Source organism: Psammomys obesus, unplaced genomic scaffold, assembly GCF_907164565.1.
Source record: "Psammomys obesus unplaced genomic scaffold, mPsaObe1.curated_primary_1811, whole genome shotgun sequence".
NCBI classification, from domain to species: domain Eukaryota; kingdom Metazoa; phylum Chordata; class Mammalia; order Rodentia; family Muridae; genus Psammomys; species Psammomys obesus.
The window spans coordinates 16,349,300-16,356,081 of NW_026596088.1; the positions used below are offsets into that span (position 1 = coordinate 16,349,300).

The 6,782-nt window shown below is 45.0% G+C and overlaps 1 pseudogene; it reads left to right on the top strand.

Moving 5' to 3' along the window:
* Positions 1 to 693: 693 nt before the first annotated feature.
* On the top strand, positions 694 to 1,107 carry LOC129691473 (60S ribosomal protein L27-like; annotated as a pseudogene).
* Positions 1,108 to 6,782: the final 5,675 nt, after the last annotated feature.

The following is a 6,782-nucleotide window of genomic DNA, read 5'->3' on the forward strand; positions in this document are numbered from 1 at the left end:
AGGTCTTAGATGCTATCTGATGACATGACCCGCTTCAGGGTCGGCGGAAGCTAGTGGCCTGCTCAGATAACTGATGCTTCCATCTGTTCACTACAGCACGTTGTGTCCAGCACATAGGTGGGCAAGGAAATAGCTAATGGAAGGCAAAAGCTACTTCCGGGATAAGGTACAATTTAGCCCTGGGCTGCAACTTTCCCATCTCTGCACATTGCTGCAGCTCGAAGCAATGAGTCTTTGCAGACCCAACTTTTTTCCAGAGACTCTCCTTCACAGAGGTCAGAGGACAGCTTGAGGGAATGGGTATCCTCTATCCACCATGTCAGTCCGAGGGATTAAAATAAGTTTGTCAGGCGTAGCAACAAGTGCTTTTACCAACTGAGCTATCTTGCTGGCCTGGTAGACAGCCTCCTTGTAATCCTCTCCATACTGAAAGGTGTGCTGGCTAAGTTACATCAACTTGACAGAAACTTGCATCATTTGGGAAGAAGAAACCTCAGCTGAGAAAATCCTCCCATCAGTCTGGCCTGTGGGAAAGCCTGTGGTATGTTTTCTTAATTGATGATCCATGTGGGGTCATCAATGGGCAATGCCACTCCTGGACTGGGCTGGTGGCCCTGGATGATGTTAGAAAGCTGGCTCAAGCAGAAATGTCCTTCTTTCCTCTCTGCTGGGTGCCAGCTGCCCCCTGTCGAAATGGGCAAGTTCATGAAACCTGGGAAAGTGGTGCTGGTCCTGACTGGATGCCACTCCAGAAGCAAAGCCATCATCGTGAGGAATATTGATGATGCCACCTCAGACAGCCCTTACAGCCATGCCCTGTGGCTGGAATTGACCACTATCCCTGAAAAGTGACAGCTGCCATGCGTGAGCAAGATGAAAATTACGAAGAGATGAAAGAGCAAGTCCTTTGTGAAAATTTATAACTACAGTCGCCTCATGCCCACAAGGTACTCTGTGGACATCCCCTTGGACCAGACTGTTGTTAACAGGGATTTCTTTAGCGATGCAGCTCTGAAACACAAGGCCAGGTGGGAGGCCAAGGTCAAGTTTGAAGAACAATACAAGACAGGAAAAAACAAATGGTTTCTCCAGAAGCTTCACTTTTAGGTGTATTTTTGTTTCCATCATTAAATTTTGAGAAGAATGTTGTATTAGGTCATTAATATTTACTATTAATGTATCTTTTAGTTAAGCAGCGGTTATTCCTAAGCCAGCTATATACCCAAATCACCACACAGAGACTGGGATTTATTTAATTAACCTAGAGCACATTGCTGGGCAATGATTACTCCATCCTAAACCTCTAAACCCGCATAGTTTCCTATCATTCAGATCCACTCATTATACTTCCTTCTAGTGATATCTTAGGTTTGGTTCATTTCTCCACGTGGTTCCAAGACCACTTCTCCAGATTCTCCTCCTCTCCTTTTCTTCCTGCTTCCTTCCTCTTCCTCCCACTCTGGATGAGGATGTCCCACCCTATCCTCTCTATTGCTCAACACTGTGGCTGGTTGTTTTAATTGCCAATATAGAGAATAAATGGTGGCATGATTACACACTTTTGAGACAGGTGATGCTTAAAATAAGCATCACAATGCAATGTCCAGATTGAAACCAGATAGTGAGGGAGAAAAATCAGCATTTGAATAAACAAGGGTAAATTGTATGCATTCCAAAAGAAGATTATACCAACAGAAGAAGGAGGAGGAGGAGGAGGAAGAGGAGGAGGAGGAGGAGGAGGAGGAGGAGGAGGAGGAGGAGGAAGAAGAAGAAGAAGAAGAAGAAGAAGAAGAAGAAGAAGAAGAAGAAGAAGAAGAAGACAGTTGGCTCAGCAAGTCACTATAATCAAGCCAATAAGCAGCATTCCTCCATGGCCTCTGCTTCAGGTCCTGCCTTGAATTCTTGTCATGAATTTCTGGCTAGTGGACTACAAAATGTAAGTTGAAATAAACATTTTTACTTTCCAAGTTGCTTTTGGTCATGGTGGTTCATCACCACAATAGAAATCCTGACTAAGACACATCAACACAGGTAAACAAGAAAGGATAAATCAGGATCCCTGAGACGGTGGCTTCTCGTTCCCAGAAGACCTTGTCAGGAGAAATGGCAGAAAGGCACACAGTTTGGTTTCTAAACAGGACCAGTAGTAAAGGAGGGAAGATCTCATGGCCTAAAACAGTATCTGCCAGGGTCTGCTCAGTGGGCTCCCAGCCTTAGTTCTGTCCTATCCCACAGGGTTAACTTGGTACTTCCCTTAATCCTCAGCCAATAGCAAGAATGTCCACTTACAAGCAGAGCATGCTGGCGCACACCTGTAATCCCAGCGCTTGGGGAGGCAGGGCAGGCAGATCTCCATGAGTTTGAGGCCAGCCTGGTCTACACAGCAAGTCCAGGACAGCTAGGACTATGCAAAGAAACCCAGTCTTAAAAAACAAACAAAAAGAATGTCTAGTTATCCCTCAAGTAGAACCCTCACAAGCCTCAGGTTTAAATTCATTATGTAACAATGATAATTGGCAAATTTCCAGGTATAATGAATGTAGAAGAAAAGCACTGTTCTCAGAGCCATTTATTTTTACTTGTGAGAAACTGGGTTCAGGATGAGTATATCCCACAGACACAGACACATGGAACATGGGAGTAAAATCCAGCCCAGGAGAAGTAGCTGATGTATCCCAGTTAGGCCTCAAGGGGCCAGCTCAGCCAGCACGCACTCTATGAGACCTTATCTCAACAATAAGTGAATAGAGAGCCAGTGAGATGCCTCCGCAGATAAAGGCACTTACTGGCCCCGGCGTGATAACCTGAATTACACAGTCAGTCCCAAAGAGCAAGGAGAGAAGTGAACCTGAAGAGCTGTTCTCTAACTTCCTCCTGCCTGCCAGCACTCTTACACGTACACAACAATAAATAAATGATTCCGGTATGTAAGCCAAATAAACCCTTTCCTCCTGAGGTTGCTTTGGTCGTGGTGTTTCATCAGAGCAATGGTAACCCTAACTAGGACATCCTGTTTCAAAAACTTAAGAGCGCTCTTCGTTCCTGTTTGTCTGATGAGTCCCAAGTGGCCTTAGCAGACATGCCGATGTGCCGTTTCTGAATTCCTGCCTTGTCAATAAGACCTGTGGGCCAGCAGAGCCTAAAGTGGTAGCAGCAAGAAGAAAACAAAGTCCCAGTGAATTACTAAAAGCAATAGTTACAAATAAACATCTCTATCTTCGATTCTTGGAGCCATAAAAACTGGCGATGGGAAATACAGCAACACACATGAATCTAATTTACACATGTGTTACATCCTAGAGGACAATGCTCCAGCACCACAAGGGCCTTCACCCAACCCTCACTGTAACCAAATCTCTGAAAGGTCACCCTGCCACTGTACCAGACAACTGCTCCCAGGAGGAGGGGAACATGACTGACATGGGATTGTAAGCCCAGAGCCTGGAGATGGAGGCAGAAGGTTCAGGATTTCAAAGCCAGCCTCAGCTACACAGTAAGCTTAGGACATAAGCTTACTACACATAAGACCCTGTCTCAAAAAAATCAAAAACTCAACCCAACCCAAACCAACCTGTCAACCACCCTCCCTTCAAACAAGCAACCAAATTCCCAGAAATCCTAGGTGCTCACTGTACAGTATACGGACATCTTTGTGGATTTATCTTTTCATGTGTGTGACAGAAGTGTTTCTGAAGAATGACTGTAGATGCTTGACCACAAGTCACCAAGTTATCAGGGGATCTAAGTTCCCCTTGGGTGGCGTCTGGCCCTCCAAGGCATAAAGTTGGCCATTTTCAACAGTATTCCATGCTGTTGAATGCTGTACGTGAATCAGGCTCATGGAAATCCTCAAGGGATAAGTAACTTGCATAAGCAAAGGGCACCAATGCCTCTTCCCTTCAGTTGCATCTGTGGTCTCTTACTAGTTCTGTATGACAGGTTAGATGAGAAGAGACTCTAGGGCTTGTCTCAAGACAGTTCTGCATAATATTTGTGGCACTCCCCAAAAGTGGCTCTGAACGCTTGCTTGAGAATGAGGGTTTGAATCCAGCATCGACTACAGTTTCTTATTATCTTACCATTGTTCTATTAATTGTGTCACAGACACACCAGCCTCTCCAGAAACTACATGAGAATTATTTATCCAAAAAGATGCTGTGTCCAGATGTAAAGGAGCATTGTGATAAACTAATAGGTATTGCCTGTACAGACCCTGTCCTTATCAAGCTTTGTCTGTTTCCCTCTAGAGCAGGATACAGATAAAAAGATTTAATTATAATACAGTCTGATGAAAGGCAAGAAGAGGAAAAAAAATCAAGTTCTATAAGAATGTACAGATGGGACAGGACATAGTGGCTCATGTCTTTAATCCCAGCACTTGGGAAACAGAGTCATGCTGATGTCTGTGAGTTTGAGTCCAGCCTAGCCTGGTCTACAAAGTGAGTTTTAAGACAGCCAGGGCTGATACCCAGAGAAATCCTATCTCAGAAAACAACAACAACAAAAGAATATATGGATGGTATGGGAGTTGGAGGCCTTCTTTCTAGGTGTGGTAGAGAACATCTTTAATCTGAACACTCAGGAGGCAGACAGATCTCTATGAGTTCAAAGCCAGCCTGATCTACAGAAGGAAATCCTTTCAAAAAATAAAAAGGGAAGGTTTTCTGAGAGGAAATCATATTTGACTTGAGATTAAGAAGGTTCAGTAGGAGGCAGGGAGATAAAGTGGGGCAGGGCAAAAAGGTGGAGGCGAAGGGAAATAAATGCGGTTAGAGAAAATAGCAAGTGCCAAGGTCCTGATGGGGCAGTCAGTCGGCACAGAAAGTATGGACCTTAGAAGGTAAAAAGAGAAAGGGCCAGGGATGAGGTTAGGTGACTAAGCTGTGTTTGTCCTGAGGATGACAAACAGTCACTGAAGTTTAAGGACACGGTGAGTGTCACAGTGTCACATTTTATGATGCCTCTGTGACTAACACAGCTGTAGCAAAGGACACGGAGGGAAATGGATGGCTTGATACACCATGGTTAGAACTGGCCACCGAGCTTAGTGGTTCACATCTATAATGCCAAGTGCGTGGGAGGCTGAGAGGAGAGGATAGTGTAAGTTCAAGGCCAGCCTGGTCTGCACAGTGAATTCCAGCGCAGCTAAGGCTACAAATGAGAACTTTCTTTAATTAATTAGTTAATTAATTTTTAAAAATCATAGGCAAATAGCTGGCATATAGTTTTAAAACATTTGAAGTAGAAGATTAAACTCTTTCAGTGAATTAGTGTTATTGTGCTATTTTAGAACGCAGAATATACCCAGGAGATGGAGTCTGGCTGCTAAAATATTAGCATTTCCAAGGTGTTCTTGAGGTTTACAGAGATAGAAAACTGAGGTTAGCCTTGTCCCAGTTTTCCAAGCCTGGTGGCAATGACACTTCTCTGACCCTACTTGAACAGCTCCTAGAGTTTTAGAATAGAAAAATAGATTATTCCACAGACTCTTCCAGTGCTCACAGAAGTAGAGACCAAGCTGATGAAAATAAAAGTAGTCTTCAACTATTTAAATAGAGTTGTGGGGTGTATCACTCATAGTTGCACCCAGCTGAGAAAGGCAAGAAAACACTCACAGCCATAAACACTGGCTTAAGCAACAGGTTTCTGCTACGGGTTGCACATTAGAATTGGCAGACGAGTTTTAAAACTTACAAAGGCTTAGTACCTTCATCAGAAATTCCAGAGTGAGCTAAGCAGCAGGGACAGACTTGAAAATTCCATTCGTGATTCTAGTGGGAAGCTCGGAGTGAGAGCCTTTTTACAAGTTCAAAAGGGTGAAGATTCTGTGTGTGCGTGTGTGGGGGTGTGTGTATGTGTGTGTGTGCGCCCGCGTGCACATGCATACATGTGCAGAGTCCTCAGTGTGTGCATATCTATATGCGGGTGTGCATGAATGCATGTGAGCATGCATTTGGAGGCCATAGGTCAACATCAGGTGTCTTATTCGTTCATTCTCCACCTCATGTTTCTGAGCGGGGTCTCTCACTGAACGCAGAGCTCTCTGATTCAGCCAGACTGGCTGGTCAGCAAGCTCCAGGAACTTCCTGTCTGTCTCCCCAGCGCTAGGACTACAGGCACACACTGAACATCCAGCTTTGTACATGAGTGATGAGGATCCACACCCAGGTCCTCAGGCTTTGGCAGCCAGTGCTTTGCCAATGGAGCCATCTCCCCAGCCAGTGGGTGAACCAGAACAGCATAGATGCTAGCAGGAATCACTGTGGCCCTCTTTACCTCTTCCTCACCACCCTAAGCTTTCAGCTTTCCTGCGCTTGGTCAGAAGACAGATGCTGCTCTGAGCACTGTGTTGGAGCTCCATGCTGGAAGAAGGCAGCAACAGCAGCTTCTGACCTCATGGATCTTCTCCATTCTACACAGAAGGGGAAACCTGCGTGAACAGGGGCTACCAGCTTCCCCAACTGCGCTGCAGCCATCTCCACTGGAATGGAGTCTGGAGCTTGTATGTGCTGCAGCCCCAGCAGAAGGCAAGGGAGGAGGAGGCAGTTGTCAGCGTTCCTGACTGAGCCAATCTACAGTGTCAGCCAGGAACAAGGAGATGACGTCTTTTGAAAAAATGTAAAAATAACGCTATAATTGCAAGACATACAATATCTGGGAGCTCATCCCACCCTGACTCCACAACACTTTATTTCCCATTTACACGGCTCTAGCCAAGCCCCAACTCCATGCTACTTTTTTTTTTTTTTGAGGTTGTATTAATTGGTTAATACAGCTGCCCC